The sequence below is a fragment of the Xenopus laevis genome, chromosome 2S (genome assembly GCF_017654675.1).
Source record: "Xenopus laevis strain J_2021 chromosome 2S, Xenopus_laevis_v10.1, whole genome shotgun sequence".
NCBI lineage: Eukaryota > Metazoa > Chordata > Amphibia > Anura > Pipidae > Xenopus > Xenopus laevis.
The window spans coordinates 138,872,095-138,890,060 of NC_054374.1; the positions used below are offsets into that span (position 1 = coordinate 138,872,095).

Here is a 17,966-nt window from a genome sequence, read left to right on the forward strand (position 1 = left end):
CGGCCCTGCAAAAAGCACATTTGTTTGCTCTCACACATACATTTATAGGTTTGTTCCTGTTGAGGGAAATGAGCTACAGGCCGTCTAGCAGCAGTTGTGGGACTGTACACCGCCTGGAATGGCACAGAGAGAAGAAAGAAAAACTTCATTTTCCATGTATTCCACTGAAATTCATTCTGTGGTTTGTGAGGAGAAAAAAAAAATGTGCTTTATATTTTGTGAGTGGAGTCACATGACCCGGGTTATGAATAGCAGATTGTAATGAGTTGGTAGTGTAAGTTTGAGAGGAGGCGAGAGAGCACACACACATACACGCTGTGTGACCGACAGACACTCGGATAGACACAGGCGGACAGGTATATGTCGGGATCTTTTCTGGTGAATACGCGGCTTGTGGACAAGGTGAGTGTCCTGGGGGGGCTCCAGTGTGATGGAAAGAAGCGGCGGCGGGGGGGTGGAGGACTCCTATTGTTTTCTTTTAGGGGATTTTAAAAGGAGGAGGAAAGAGTTCAGATCTCATGAAGTTAGAAGAAATGTTTTTTCCTACTCTAATTGAACCCGGCTGGTGCCCTTTCCATCTCCACCCTGTCCTGTCCCCCCCTACTCGCCGGTCACTTGCACTCTCCCAGCTCGGGAGCTCACAGGCGCACACTCTCCTGACACGTTGCTTTTTTGTTTGGCTGAGGGAGGGCAGAGGTCAGCACTGTCACTGGCCGGCTTAAAGGGAATATAAAACCAAACAGAACAGTAATATAATCTTACTCAGAGTCCTTCTACGAGTGAATTAGCGTGCTAATACCTTTCAGCGGTCCTAGGGTTAAGGAGAATATGCAGGGTCACTGGCAATATGAGAGCGCTGAAAGCCTGGGATTTGCAGGCTAAATCTCAAAAACTACCCAAATTTGATCCTGAATGTAAATTGCAAAAGTTCTCATTAGAGCATGCTGAGTAAGACTGCATCCATTTTCTGTTTCTGTTTAGATCCCCTTTAATTTGTTTCGCTGTGTCTGCCCAGTTTTTTTTACTTATTTTTGTCCTTTGTATTCCCTTTTCTTTATTTTGATAAAGTGTATATCCTTCCCCAACTCCCCGCTTTACCCGTCTGTGTCTAAAGATGCTTTTTTTTTCACTGACTGATTTGAATTGTGGTTTCCTGGCGTCTGTTTCATTCTTCAGGGCAGGGTGGCAGCGAGAGAAAACACTGACATTGGAGGTGCCCATACTTCTAACATGTATCCGCTTGCAGATACTCGTCTTATCTCACTACTCTCATGGTAGTATAGAATCTGGGCTGAAAAGAGGAGCCTTTGGGGCACACTGTAGGAAATAGTTTTAACCAGGATAACCAGTGACCAGCAGCCCTCCAGTTGACATTGAACTGCAGCTAGCAGCATTTCATTGACTACCAAAGGCATTTGTGGGATGCTGGTAGCTGCAGTTTAACAACAGCTGTGCAGCAGCAGGTTGACATCCCTGATTCCTGTGATTTCTTTAACCTCAGATGGGGGCCCCAAACTTCCAGCACCAACATCCCCACTCCCTACTTCCCTAACGCTAGCCTGGTATCTAATTGGAGCAGAACAGTGCAGTTACTTCTCCCTTTCCCTTGAATACTACTCAATGTTCTCTGTTTAACGCTTTCTCTTCCAAGGAAGCCAGTTACAGTTTCCTTTCTGTCATTATCACCCTTCAACCCTTTAAGTGGCAAAACAAGCACAATAGCTTGTGTTGTGGTCTATCTTTCCATTGGGGAAAAAAGGGTCGGTCTGCTGGGATTTTGGGGTGCAAATGGGACCTTCAATAGATGTAATTTTATTAATCTTATTGGAATATGTTATATTCATACATATTTATTGTGTGTTTAACTCCCTAGTAACACATAGGGCTAATTACTAACACAGGGTGGGGAAAAGAAACTTATTAGCAGTTAGACAGTGTCAGGCATCATTTATTTTAGGCTTCTTCGATGCATTTTCTATGTCTGCCAGTAGGAGTCTCCACTGTCATTCATCATTTTTCCATAGGCTTTAATGGTTTTTTATGGGGAGGAGTGGGTAGAAAGGGGGTGTAGTGTTGGGGGATCGAGGTGAGATGAGGTGAACTCAGAGGAGGGGTTGGCTGCAGGGTAATAAAAACAGCACCCTTTCCTGCACCGCCCCTTACCCCCTGGAGCTGTGTCTGACTGCGGCTCTGTGATTTTCTGTGTGGCACCGCGGGGAGGATGACTGCCAGGGGTGGGGTACTAGAGAAGAGCGCTGTTGTGCGCTGTGATGTGGTTAGCTAACCACAGTATTGGTTTCTGTGCAAAAGATGCTGAGATTGTTAAATTGGTTATAAAAGTGGTACAAGATGCTGGGCTGCATTTTTTAATGGCACGATTTTGCCTAAATTGCCTATAATTTAACAGATTAACTAAGAAGCTTCCATGCCTTATTACATATAGAATTACCTGCCGGGTGGCAAACCTAATGGTATTCAGTAATTCATTGATACTATTTCCTTCTCAGGGTTTTATTCTTATGCCTACCACTTCTCCTCTATAATAGAGAGGGCACAAAATCCAGGATTTGGCCCAAATCCAAGCAGTTTTTTTCAAAAGATGCAATTTATGAGGATTTAGCTAAAATTGGAATGAGCAAATTTGGGTTCCGTTTGAAGGATTCAATGCATCCCTACTTTAAAAGATAGAAATTAGCATTTGTATTCCTTTTGATTTTTGGGGTAAAGAAAAAAATAATTTTTTGGCACCGGGTTTGAGCTTTTATTGCCATAATACAATATAATATTAATTGTGTTAATGAAACAAAAGCAAGGTGTGGTATGTTGAACAGACAGGCGTTACTGCAGGTAAAATGTTAATTGTTGGATTAATGATGGGGCTCTTTATTGTTACTCAACCTCAGTCTTGTTCTTAAGGGTGTTGGGTTCATTTGCTCTTTATTAGATTTATACAGACATTTTGTCTGTGTCAGCATGGATAAAAACACCTTGATACTGCTTCTGTTTTATACAGGTGATTTAATGGCTCTCAATACAGGAAGGTCTGAAGCAAATTGTGTCAATCCATCTTCTGCTCTGCCAGTACCCAATTGTTAGCTGTAGAGCAGAAGGGATGCTCAGAGCTCTGCAGCATCCAGAGTCAATACGCAGATATGATAATCTTGTATTCCCCTTTTATATTTTCTGCAGAATGTAAACGACTGATTAATGTCAAAGTATTGTTTCAAACAAGCATAATAGAAGAAACCCAGAGGAGGCAGTTGCTGGCTGTGCCAAGGGATACCAATAAGTAAATCCGTTGTGTCTGTGACACCTTATTATTAAATCTAGTTTATGTTAAAACATAGGAGTTTTTGATATCTGTGTGAGATCCATAACACTAGCCTTTAGTATGTTATGATTGGAAACCTGTACTCTTATAGTGTCATTAGAGTCACAGTCTAATTTAGTGAACGAGCGACAGTTTGTATCTCTTAAGAGTAGCAAATGCACACAATGAAGGATAACTGTAACAATGTTAATAAAAAGAAGTGGACTGCCCCCTCAGGGGTAGATACACTGATCACTCTAACCACAAGGAAATTGTATTATCTACTTTAAGCTTTTCCAAGTTCTCAGTAATGATTAGGGGTGGAGAATTATCATTTAGATTGTGGGATAATTAAGTGAGATAGATGCTAAATTGCTAAAACTAACTGCTGCTAAAAACTGACGACTGTTTGTGGTAAGCAACTCCGCTTCTGCTATTTAGCACCTGTGGTCAGAAATGAACCCTTGTAACATGTCTGAATTGTCTGTCATTCATATATGATGGACACAGTCCCCACATTCTTCAAAGGATTTAATGGGATTCGTTGGTACATTGCAGGTTTCCCTGGACCACTCAGACATTGTTCTGCCTTTATTAGGATTATTATGTGTCTTTATGTCAATTTAAGCTTCTGGTGATCATATTTATAGCTTCTATGTTACATAGCTTCTATGGGATGTTTTCATGGTTAATTGGACTTGTGCTTTCCATGTGCTTTCTTGCTGCTTGTTCTCTTTTCCCTTCAACATAATAGTCTTTCCAGTGAATTTGGTCTACTAAGTTCTAAGCCCTTTTCCAGTCCTGCTTCTTCATTGCCCAGTTTCCCATCCATCAAGGGGCACAAAAAAGACATAGTGGACATCTCTGATCATTTGTTCTAAGAGATATATCAGTACATTTGAAGATCTTTTTAGGTCTTTCCATCCTGGTTCTTCTGCATGCCAGTGTTTGTCTTATTTCATGACTTCCAGATCCTTTGTTGTTACTGATTGATCCAAAGAGGAAAAATCTGTCTACGATTTCTGTATCTTCACTGTCAGTTGTAAAGTTGCCTGTTAATCCTGCTGTCATAACCTTTGTCTTCTTCACGTTTAGCTGTAATCTCATATTTTCACTCTGTTCTTTAAATTGTCTTAAGGTTTTTAGGCTGTTCTGTCTCTAACTTGCGCAGAAATTAAAGTCAGGAGACATCTATCTACACAAAAAGTTCAACCTGTTCTCCATGCAGATATGCTGATTAAACCATTGTAGCAATTTATGCCCACAACATCAGGGTACTTTGTCACTCAGAATGAGAAATATGATCTCATTCTTTAGTTTCTTTTGCATGCTATGCAGTATTTCCTTCTTTTGACATTTTTTTCTGTTTTGTTTTTCGTTTTAATGATTTTGTTTTGTTTGGAAATGCAATGACAAAGGAATTCCAATCACTTCTAAGAGCTTGGGTCTTTAAAGTGACAGCTGTGCACAGCCCATCTGTTATTCATAATACCTGGAGGTGGGCATTGAAAGTACAGTTTCTATTTTTGTTGCTGTTAAATTTGCAGAACTATAAGTTCCACACAGGATTCTGCCACTTTGCAGAGGGATTTGACTAAACTGGAAAACTGGGCAGCAAACGAGGTTCGGTGTTGATTGATAATGCAATGTTGTGCACTTTGGCAGAAATAATGTAAATGCAAGTTATACATTAAATGGCAATCTTTTTGGGGTTTCCTTAACTGAGAAAGATCTAGGTTTTTTGTGGATAACAAGTTCCATGCAGTGTCATTCTGTGGCAACTAAAGCAAATACATTTCTGTCTTGCATAAAAAGGGGCATTAACTCAAGGGATGAAAACCTAATTTGGCCTCTGGTGAGGCCTCATCTGGAGTATGCAGTGCAGTTTTGAGCTCCAGTCCTTAAGAAGGATATAAATGAGCTGGAGAGAGTGCAGAAACGTGCAACTAAACTTGTTAAGGGGAGGGAAGTTTTAAATTATGAGGGTCAAGTTTGGGGTTGTTTTCTCTGGAAAAAAGATGCTTTTGAGGGAACGCGATTACTCTTTATACTGTAAGTACAAGGGCATTATAGACAGATAGTGGGAGATCCATTCTTCCATAAAATGAGTATCAGACCAGAGGCCGTCCCTTTAGACTAGAGGAAAATAACTTTCATTTGAAGCAGTGTAGGTGGTTCTTCACAGTGAGGACAGTGAGGTTGTGGAATACTCTACCCGATGATGTTGCGATGGCTCATTCTGTTAATGCCTTCAAGAGGAGATCTGAGGAATTCTTGGTCAGGCATAATCTCCAATGCTATAGTGATACTAGAATCTACAATTAATATAGATATTAGTATGTGTGTATATATATATATATATATATATATATATATATATATATATATATATATATATATATATATATATATGTAGTTTTACCTAGAGGAATCCTATTTGTTGGCATTCTTTTCCATGGAAAATATTACTTGGACCCAGGTCTGGACTGGGAGTCAAAATAGGCCCTGTCATTCAAAGTACACAGAGGCCCAAATAGCCCCCTACCAGCCCAAACAGTCCCCTACCAGCCCACTATATGGTAAATTTCTATGGAACCGTACAGAAGCCCCTCTGGCATTTGCCAAAACCCACAGATTGCCTGCTTAAATATTGATTTATGAGAAAATGTATATTGCTACATCTAACAAACATCTATTTCTTCTGTAACCTTAACATAATAAAGATCTGAAATCTCTGAATGAAACAGGAGGGTGATTTAGACAGGCTGTTTGTTGACAGTGTCTTTAGATCTACTGATCCCCAGCTTAAGGTCTACTAGTAGATCCCGATCTACCTCTTGGGCATCCCTGATGTAAGGCCACTATCTAATAAATAATGTAAATTTTAACCTGCCTGTATGTTTCTAAACTGGGAGAGGAAAATTAAGAATCCTGTGAACCCCACATGAGTGCAGTGAGAACATACAAACTCCTTGCAGACTGTCCCAATGAAACGTAATTCTAACAAACTTTCCAATAGATATTAAGTTAAAAAAATCCAGTGGTTTTACTGTTATATGCAAATGTTATTGCTACTGATAGCAGTATCTGTCCATCTTTATATATTCTCTGCACTTCTGGACTTCTGTTAAATTATTTTAAGTGTAAGACCCAGGGACTACAAATGAATAAATGAATACCTGTACTGCTTTCAATTGCAATTACATTTATAAATCATTTTAAAATCATCGAAAGTTGTAAATGATGTATGATGGTAAGCTGAACAGAAGTCCATTTTCTTTTTATTATGAAATACTAGTTCACCTCTACAGCTGAACAGGGTGCCATTAGAAATAACGGGGCCCGTACAACAAAATTTTCAGGACCCACCCCAGCAACCAAGCTCCACCCCAGATCCCGCCCACCACACACCACATTTAAAAGACCACACAGACATCAGCGCTAAAAACGGTAAACCCCCCTCGAACACAAGTTATAAAAAGCCAGTGATGGTTAGGGCCCCTTATAAGTTAAAAAAAAAAAACTGTGGCGCCAGGGCAAGCCGTAAAAGTTTTAAAAAAATCATTGGATGCCAGGGCCCCCCATAAATTTTTTTTAAAAAAAACATTGGTGCCAGGCCCCACCCTTACAAGTTAAAAAAAACATTGGGGCTCCAGAGAATATTTTTAGAAAAAACATTGGTGGCAGGGGCCTATAGAGTATTAAAATAATACACTGGTGGGTAGGGGTTTAAAAAAAATAAATAAAAAAACAAACATTAGTGTTCCGTAGAACTGAACTTGTTCCTTCAGGACTTTAACTTTGGCTTTGGGTCTTTTCGCGGCTTCAGGACTTCAACTTCGGCTCTTTCCGTGGCTTCAGATCTTTTCACGGCTTCAGTACTTCAACTTCGGCTCTTTCCATGGCTTTGGGTCTTTTTGCGGCTTTGGGACTTCAACTTTGACTTGTTTCGTGGCTTCGGAACTTCGACTGTTGGAACTTAGGCTTTTCGGCTCTTCGGGACTTCGGCAGTTCAGGACTTTGGAAGAGTGCTGTCAAGGGATGCCCGGCTATTTGGAAAAGTGCAGCACAGCCCCGTTGGCGGCCCTGTGGCTGAACACAATAGTAGGTGGTCGCAAGTACCATGGGCATAACACTAGTTTCGATAAGCATAGTGCTTTTAACACACCCTGGGGAACTAATTTCTATTGTATATGTATTCTTTTGAAGAACAATTCCTGCCATTTCTGCATTGGTGAGGTTAACACAAATAATTCGTTTAGGTCAATGTTCAATTATTTTTTATTAGTCTCGAAGGAAAGGTGCTTCAAATTATGGAAGTACCCCTTATCCAGAAATCCCTTGTTCCAGGGATCCTCTGTGCCTCAGTTAGACTCACTATACTTGCAGCACTGTGTCTTAGGTTTTCCCTTTCCTTTAATGGCCCTAGTGTTGAATAAATTATTTCTTTCATTTTGGAAGGGTTAATGTGTCTGTGATTTTTAGCAGCAGAGCAAGTGTGACCAAATCAGCCTAAAAAAAATCAGTAAGGGGAGAAAACAAAAAAGTAACTGTTTACATTTTCTTAGCTCCCCTGCCAATCTAATGGTTGGTGATTTAGGTAAGTACCACACATCAAACCAATTTATATAGCTAGAGTTCTGTGGCTGCAAGAAGGTGTAATGGAATCTGTTTCCTTATGCTTGTAAAGATTATGGGATGTGCAGCATTTTGATTGCTGCTACTTGAGATGGAATCACCCCTACTCCTCTGATCAATAAAGAATAAAATGGCATTCTCATAGGGGTTATTTATGTCCCCAGGGGACGCAAGTGCAAGAGCAGCTAGTCTCTAGCAGTCGGTAAGGACAGGCCCAAATTCAGGCTGTGTCCTGCCACTTCTACCTTGTGTCTCAAAATGCAGGCTACACTGTTTTGGAGCCCAGAGCCCTGTGACTATTTATACAATGCCGCAGGCAGAAAGTGCAGAGTGCAGAAAAATTGCTTGATGGTATTCCTTTCATAGGTGATTTATTATTTTATCTTTATGGTTTTCAGTTATTTTCCATTCGTTTGGGAAAGTCTTCCCATATCATCTGTCTGGGGCAGCAGGATATCTAAAATTTAACTGGTGAGGGTGGGATGTTTCATTTCTCTCCTGCTGCTCTACTATGAATTTAATGAAAGACTAATGAACTCCTTCCTTGAGGAAACAAGCTTTCTGGTTGGCGTTTTGTCTTTAGTTAAGTAAAATGTTAAAATTTATGCCAGATTTATAGATTTAGTTGCCCTTTAGTAAGCACTAGGCTTTCATAATTTCTTGTTTTTTTTCTGCCATTTGGGAATGTCTCTTCTCATCCTCTGTGCTGTGTAAGTGCTGCTCACTGTCCCTTACAGTACATGCAGTATATATATATATATATATATATATATATATATATATATATATATATATATATTGCTCCCCCCTGTAAGGATCTCCATATCTGTGAATGCACATTATTTTCCCCTGCTCCCTGCCTAAGAATATTCATTTTTTCTGTGGGTGCCTATTATTGCCAACCCATCCCCCCTACTAATAAACCTTCTGGAAATCAGGATATGGGACCTCCCTTTCCCAAGCCAGACGTGAGCCACTAATGAGCAGTGGGTCTGGACTTGCCTGGAAGAAGGGAATAACGAGCATATATCACTTTATTTTATTTAACATAAGCCAAACATAAGAGGAATTGAGAGAGGGAGGACTTGAGTGAATAGGCGCCTTGTTCATTCAAGCCCCGGCGTTTATTTAAAGGGGGGACCTTGGACACTGAATCAAAGAAAGAAAAAGAAACAGATTTGCAAGTGTACCTGTACATTGGTGTGTATGCCCATTTATGCAGTACAACACCACCATTGTTATTCAGACTTTTACACAATTAGGAAAATCTAAACATATAAATGAATTTAGTTTTCAGAAAGCTTTTTTTTTGGCCAGTGTAAAACTCTCCAAACAACTCTAGGTTGCTGAAAGCAAGCTTGAAAAAATGATGTAACGTTTTCCTAAAAAGCCACTGACCCATTCCTTTAACTGCATGAGGTAAAGAGACCAATCCAGCTTGGCGGAACATAGAGCAATCCTCGGAAATATGGTGGATCTTGCGCATTTCATCCATAAACACCTTTTTTCTTTAAAAAAAGTTTATGATGCATTTAATAGTTTTACGTTCTCTGCACATCGGCACAAAAGAACCAATGTGAAGGATGAACACAGAGGAGCCAGGCACTGAGGTTCTGGTGCTATAACAGCTTGGTCTTGTGCCAGCTGTTGAGAGAAGCGTCAGGTGATGCTCCACTTGGCATTACCAGTCTCTTACCAGTCTCTTCAAGAACTGCCAGTTGCAGGAGTGACAGTGGCTTCAGTATGGGGGTTTATTGGTTAAAAAAGAAGAGTGTTAAACAATGACAAGAGCCCTGTATGATGAGGGATAACAGGCAAACCTGAGTGTCAGAAGGGACAATTGACTTTCAATTGCATTAAAGCAAACCGGTGCTTAGATTCAGGGCTGGATTTACATTTCGGGCACCCCTGGGCCCACTGATGTTCGTAGCCCTGTCCTCTCCCTTTTATTTGCGTAAATTTTGATCTGGACTGGAACAATGGGGATTGGTGCACGGGAAATTTAAATAATTTATATCTCTTGCACATACCCAGTGTTTCTGAACTAGGCCCGGGCCTTGGTGGCCTTTCCACAAATCCGGGCCTGTTTAGTTTGTTGTTGACAAAAACACCCTATGTGCTTGGGGGCAGGGATGGCCGAATTTTTTCGCCTTGTTTTGCCGCGAAAATGACGCCCATAGACTTTTATGGCTTTGTGCGACCAAAAAAAAAGACGAGCGTTAAAAATAATTTGCCACGCTGAACGAAACGGGTCAAATTCACCCATCCCTACTTGTGGGCTTAAAGGGTACTTTATGTAAAGGCAAAAAAATAAAATCCCATTTTTACTTTCTTTAATGAAAAAGAAACCTATCTCCAATATACTTTAATTAAAAAATGTGTACTGTTTTTATAAGAAACCTGACTGTATGCAGTGAAATTCTCCCTTCATTTACGGCTGTGGATAGGAATTGTCAGACGGCCCCTAACTGCTGAGCAGGGAAACAATCATACTTATGAACAGCAGGGGGAGCCCCCGCCTTACTTCCCAGCCATGCAGAACTGAAGCAGCTTTGTTTATGACGATCCCTAAGCAGCCCAGACCACACTGAGCATGTGCACAGTCTTAGTCTTGCAAAGATGTTTAACAAAGTTACAAGATGGTGACCCCCCCTATAGCCAACTTTGAAAACATAAATCATTTGTTTGATTAGGCTTGTGGTGCAGTAAATTCATGTTTATATTCAGTTTAACAAATACAGCATTTCTAGCCTTATTCTATTTTTAGACTTTACATGCCCTTTAAGGAATGCAGCAGATTAGAGAAAGATATATTTTGGTAGTTAGGAAAGGACAAGGTGCTCCAGAATAAAGTGTAAATGACTCACGAGTAGTAAAGGTGGTCTGGGTGCTCCAGCCCCAGCCCCAGCCCCCCAGCTTTAGGGAGCGGTACGGCAGAAAAGAAAGCAGGTATAAATGCTCATATCCATTTGTATTCTTTACATTTAAAAATGATTTTAAAATGCTTAAATCCACACTACATTTTTCATTTTTTATAACCTTATTTAGCTTTGCACACAGACTTAAAAGAACAATAAAGAGTAAAAGAAGTTTTTGTTTTTTTTAATAAGGTAACCGGGAAGCCAGCCAAACATATATAAAATATCCTTAAATGTTACGAGCCAGGAGAAAAGTTAAGGAGCTGCGGTGACTTTGCTCCTGGAAACTGCTGAGCCCTGTGTAAGGGCATATAATGGAATTCACAGATTTATATGAAAACAGTTTATATATATATATATATATATATATATATATATGTATATATATATATATATATATATATATATATATACACATATATATATACAATTAAAAATATAAAATAGAAATGCAGTTTAGAATGTAGAACTTGTTTCAATGGTTTACTCAGTTAGCTGAATGAAAATACGTTGATGTTACGTAGATGTTATATACTTTGTTCTAATTTATGGAAAATGTTACAGCTATACAAAAAAATTGTAAGTAGGGACTCTATGCATCTGACAAACACCTGTGACTTCAGTCCACGACTCGTGTAGATGTTAACACATTAGATGAAACATAGGAAAGGTATAAGTCCTTTTTCCAGCCAAAACCGTTTGCTAGAATATTTTTGGGCAAAAATGTGCTCATACATTGAGCTTTTTTCTGCTGGCTAAAAATGTTAGGTATTGGAAGGCATGGCTGACCTGGAACCCATGTGTCAAGCAAGTTTACCTGCAGGTTGGACAGGCTTGGGCTGCAATTTTGTTACCCAATTTGGGTTTTAGTTGAGTTGTGGTGGTCAAACTTGGGAAGTACACTCCTGCTCTGCTCCACAAGGTTCCCTGTCTTCAAACCAGAGTTCTTACAGATTTGTAATTATAGAAAGGGACCAATTGCAAACAGAATAATTTTGAGGAACAACAGAAGAACCATATACCCTCTCTGAAGGATGCCCTAAATTAGTAAGTGTTGTGGCTGTAGCCATGCTTCTCCTAAGGCACACTGGGCTGGTCAGTAGATAAGCTCCAGGATGACACAATGGGCTTCCTAATAAGAGTTGTGAGCATTTACAGTCTCTAAATAGGATACCATAGAATAGTAAGGAACAATGCAGAAACTGATGGATATTTCTAACACTATGTAAGTGTTGTCTAGAAGATACTGCCAGTTTGCATGTGTGGCAGGATAATTTCGCCCTTTTTATTAGTATGATGTTAAAATCGCCAGGAAGAAGGGATTTTCTTGTTTAAGGTTTGTTCCAGTGCCATAATTCTTCCATAATTAGGAAAAGAGCAGGATGATCTTTGCAAATTTGGTGCAGTAAAATGAGACGCTTAAAAAAGTTGTTTACATGCTTCAGGCTGATAAATGGATTCATTTTTTAGAAATATATTAGTAGATTACATTTTTGTTAAGCCTTCCTGCTATTTGTCCCTTAGTAACCAAATCACTAGCAGGTAGTCTCACAATTTATGTATAGTTTAACCCTCTACTTTCTTATTGGCCATGTGTTATCATTTCAGGCAAACCATCATATGTGGGGAACATGTATTTCTGTACCTATAAATGTCTAGTTATGTCAAAGGTACATTGCAAACGTTTGTATATGCATCTGAAAGAATGACAGAAATCCAGATTCCAAGGGAACATAAACCTGACAAACATAATGAGTTAGAGGAATGTAGTCAATGGGGCTGGAGCAAAACAGAAATATGTAAAAATGCTGACAGCTGAAAAGGACAACTTGAGTTTGTGAATTAAGGAATAGTACTACAGTTGACAAAATAAATGCACTCTATTTCAAAACAGTCTGGACCCCTCTCTGAACAAAAACCTCAAATCCAAGAATAATAATTTGTCATTGATTCTGCTTTTGCTTCTATTGCCATTACTCTTCTGGGAAGACTTTCCATTAAATGGTGGAACAATGTTACTGGAGTATTTTCTTCCATTCAGCCACAAGAACATCAGTGAGGTTGGGCATTGATATTGGGCTTACATTTGGGGTTTTAATTTATCTCACTGAGCTGAAAGCTTTGTGCAGGTCATTCAAGTTCTTCCATTCTAATGTCAGCAAAACCCATTCTGTGCAGCCCTTGCCTTGGAGGCATTATCATGCTGAAACAGGAGAGGAATTCCCCCAAATTGCTACCCCAAAGTAGGAAACCAACATTTTTTAGAATGTCGGTGCATGCTATAGTTTAAATGTTTTTTCACTGAAAGCAAGGCTTCTAAAGCAAACCATAAAAGCAACACCAGACCATAATTTCTCCTTCACCAAGCTTTATTGTTGGTATTACATGTTTAAGCAGGTAGCCTTTTTCTGTCCTCTTCCAAATCCAGACTTGTCCCATTGAGTGGTGAAGTGTTTGGGTAGAAGTTAGGTTTAGCTGCATAGAATTTTGAAGTTAAGTACTTAGAGAGGACTTGGATTACACCATAGCTAAATCAAGAAATTGAGGACCAAATTTAGTACGTCTACATCTGCATTCTACTGAACTTCAGCTGCACCATCTGATCCCCATATGTTTGCTTTAAATGTAAATGGTCCCTGCCTAATGTTTCTCTGAGCAATTCTAGTCAAGTTGTTAATTACAGTGATCTCCAAATTCATCCACTCTTTATCGGTGTGTTGAGTAGAGCATATAAAGCATATAAAGGCCAATATGCACAGGTTATGAATGATTTGAAAGTGGTTATGGTTCAATAGTTTATCACATAATTTGAGTCTATGGGGAAACTTGGAACTGAATTAGGAGATTATTTTCCTCAACTAATTGACAAGGAAATCCAAATTCACTGGGGCTACTAATATGGTGCAACCCCCCATCCCAGTAAATCCAATTGCTATGTTTTTTTCTGGGTGCTAGTTTAAAGAAAAAATACACAGGACTCTGGAAAAAGTAGCAGTACAATCACAGTCATACCTTGGTAGACTCATGAATGCACAGTAGTATGACATTTTCATATTATACTCTACTGCGCATTAGATAGTTAAGTAAGGAGGCAGCATGTCTTTGCACTACTTGATGAATGATCCCTTTATAACCCTATCATATACCCTTTTAGCAAATATTTTCCAACAGAAACTAACCCACAGTGCAAAACCTTCTTGAAAAACAGAAATGTTCCATTCTGGCGCTCCTGTGAATCGGAACCTAAAATACCAGGAACCTTTATAGGTGGTTCATTAAGAAGAAGAATAACATTTTCCTCCATAAAGGACTCACTTAAAGCCCTGTTGGATTTACACATGAAGCAGCAGCTATTGAGTCGAATGTATACAGCAGCTGTGCACATCAGGGAGTGAGTAGAGAGTTGGCTCCTATGTGAGAGAACAATATCACTCAGTGAGTACCTTCCTCAATCTGAGGCTAAATATCTGCTCACATGACTTGAGTCCAAGTTATCAGCTGCATGGGGCACGCCAAGAGGCTGCAAATTCAGACCCCAGCTTGTTGCATCCCGTCAACTCTTGATTAGATGCAGTTGAGATGTCAGAGCTTTTAATAGTCTACATTTATACTGTATTTGATTGTAGTTCTGTGCTACTGGTCATATGCATGCAACGTTATTACATTTAGTTAATGTGAGCGTCTTGTGCCACCCAAGAGAATCTGAGAAATCTGGATTCTCAGAATACCAACAGAACAAAATAAAATTTCATGTAGCATGACACACACAGGAAACTGCTAACTACTCTCCATATGGTGAAGTTCATCTTCCTGTCAAACAATATTGTATTAGTGATACAGCAAATTAATTTTAGGGCCCCAAACATATCCAGAGGTTGTCCTGTTTTACCAAAATGTATTGAAATTGTATATGAATTTGAGCCTCATGGGGCCCCCTATACCTCCTGGGCCCCCTGCAGCCGCAGGGTCTGCTTCCTCTGTAGTTACGCCCCTGGATGGCAGTAAACACGGGTCAGAACATAAATCTAGATGGAAACTGGAAATACAGAACCTATGAGGTCAGCACAGTGTTACTTGTATGCTGTCTCCTTACATTCTACGTATGTAGTTTCTAGTAGTTTCTATCCATCCATCCATCCAACCTATCTATCTATCTATCTATCTATCTATCTATCTATCTATCTATCTATCTATCTAGCTAAATCTATCTAATCTGTTTATTTATCTGTCTGTCTCTAAGTCTATCTATCTATCTATCTATCTATCTATCTATCTATCTATCTATCTATCTATCTATCTATCTATCTATCTATCTATCTGTCTATCATCTATCTATCTTTCAATCTATAGTATCTATCTATCTATCTATCTATCTATCTATCTATCTATCTATCTATCTATCTATCTATCTATCTATCTATCCATCATCCATCTATCTATCTATCTATCTATCTATCTATCTATCTATCTATCTATCAACTGTCTATATTAGGTAAACTATGATGAGTAGGCTACAGAGGATGTACATGTTTAGCAGCCCCAACCCCCACTGTGTCCTCATCATTGTAACCTAGGCACATGCTTATCCCTAGTTACAACCCTGCTATCTATCACATTTAAATCCCAGTTGGCTAATAACCTAAAACAGACTAGATATTAGGGTTAAAGGAAAGGTTGATGCCAAAAGCATAGCAAATATAATTATGTAAACCATTGGAAATATAACTGTATAAATCTCCCTAAACAAACATTAATAGTAACAAAATGGTTAAGGCAATATATTATTGCAATTGAAACATCTTCAATAATTGATTTATATGTTAATAATGTATATATTTTTGTGACAGAATTGGATTTATCCTCGCCACTTGTGATTGAAAATCACTTTTGGGTAGGACATCTGGTATTTAGCCAGGATTCGGCCTTTTTCAGCAGGATTCTGATTGGGCAGACTGACTTTTCGTCAACAAACACGAGTAGTTCTCTTTTTTTCTCCTCTCCCCATAAGCAAATTAGGATTTGGTTCAGTATGTGGCCATAGATTTCACAAAATATTCGGCTGAATCCAAAATACTGGAGTTGGTGCATCTCTACTTTTGGAGAGGTCAGCTGATGAAGGGGCACTTGCACCAATGGCCCTGTAGCTCTTTAAGGCTATGGTCACACATTGTTGTTATACAGCGCTAGGATTATGTTGGCACTATAAAAATACTTGTTAATAATATTACATGATACAGAAATATATGATAATAATATTAATAATACGCAGACTGAGAAACAGCCATGTGTGACCATTGCCTTAGAAATGACCAGACTCCATTGCAGCTCCATCTTCACAGTGCCGAAACAAAAAAACGATTGTCCTTATCATTTCTTATTTGATGGATAGTGTGCATCTGGACAGATATCAGTTCTCTTACATATTAGAGAGTCATTGAGCCAACCTCTGTATTACCCCAGTAGAAATAAACAGACCTGTTTTGACTTTTATTTCATTTCAGCAAAGGTTACTTTTTGGCCTAATGAAAGTAGAACATTCTATGTGTAAGGCTTAGCCATTAGAACAAGAGATGAACCAGTCCCCAGATGAACCAGTCCAGACTGATACAGCATTTTATAGTGCACGTTAACATTCTATACAGTACATCAAATTGTGTATGCGTTCCATACAATTGTGGTCATTTAATGAACATTATAAGCTCAGCACCCTGTGTATGTGTGAACCTAAAATATAATTTATTATGAATTGGCATTGTTGAAGTCTGGGCAACCGTTGCACGGAGAGATAGCTGAAATTATTCAATGCACATGTTACAGCAAGATATATCATTTTCTGTGTCTATTTTCATTATTCTTCTGTATTGAAAGTCCAAGAAAAGATGTTGGAGCTAATTTTAAAATAAGCAACAAATGTAAAAGCACAGTAAATAATTTTAAAGCAGACTGCCGAGGTGGAGCAGCCTGATGCTCAGTGGGTCAGTTAAGAACAGCCACACGCCGTGGGCAGGGTTTCTGGCATTCATCGTAAATCATTTGTAATAAATTTGGTTGGCACATTGAGAACATTCTTGCCTATGTATAGTCAGGGCTGCAAGGCTGTCTGGACTAGGAAGCAGTGACTAAGGAGGTATCTGGCACCAGGAAACAGACATGAACGGCAAAAGTCCACCAATGTGGTATCATAAGGGGAAATAATAGTTTGTTCATAAGTTCAGGAACAGGCTAGGAGCAAGTAACCAAAACAAGGATCTACTCTTGGGCATTCAACCCGGATTTGGCTAGCATTTTTATGTTGAATTTGGCACAAAAATACTAGCAGTGTAGCCCAGTGATGCCACAACTCAACACAGCTGGTATGACATCAACTCCTGCCTTGTGTCATGCTGATTGCACTATGACCTAAAATATACCTACACTAATTTCAACTGTTTAACCAAAATCTAGATGTTTATGTCCATAAAGCAGTAACACACTGTGGCCCTAAATAAAAAGCATAAATAGGAAGTGATTCACCATAGCTAAGGCCAGTCATATTGTATGGCATGTTGTAGCCCTTATAATTCATCTAGTCCCCCAACGCTAATCATTACCGCCCTTTGAATTGAATTGAACCAAAGACAAGACAACCAGCTTTTACTTTAGGAAATACAATTTCCAGGATCCTTCTAGCAATCATCATGTAATGGAGAGGCTACTGATTTACATCAACATATTAAACAGGGAAGCAAACTATTATTAGTATGAAAATAGTCATCTCTTTGTGGATTTTGAATTAATATGTTTTTTATTCAGCAGCTCTCCAGTTTGCAATTTCAGTGATCTGGTTGCTAGGGTACAAATTAAGGTGGCCATAGACGCAAAGATCCGCTCGTTTGGCAACATCACCAAACGAGCGGATCTTTCCCCGATATTCAATTTAAAAGTATAGGAAACAGACCAGGAACAGGCAGTACTTTAGTCTGCAAACACCCTTTTATTGGTGTATTTTCACTCACGGTGAGTGAGTGAAAATACACCAATAAAAGGGTGTTTGCAGACTAAAGTACTGCCTGTTCCTGGTCTGTTTCCTATACTTTTAAATTGAATGCTTATCACATGAT

The 17,966-nt window shown here is 39.1% G+C and overlaps 1 protein-coding gene across 2 annotated transcripts in view; it reads left to right on the forward strand.

The window, feature by feature from the left end:
* Positions 1 to 272: 272 nt before the first annotated feature.
* Positions 273 to 17,966, forward strand: part of rarg.S (retinoic acid receptor gamma S homeolog) — a 130,994-nt gene continuing 113,300 nt past the window's right edge. Inside the window, exon 1 of one of the 2 annotated variants that reach the window (XM_018248105.2) lies at positions 273 to 402. The gene's annotated coding sequence lies outside the window, so the exon portion shown is untranslated. The remainder of the gene's footprint in view (positions 403 to 17,966) is intronic. The other variant, XM_018248106.2, reaches the window with a different exon arrangement.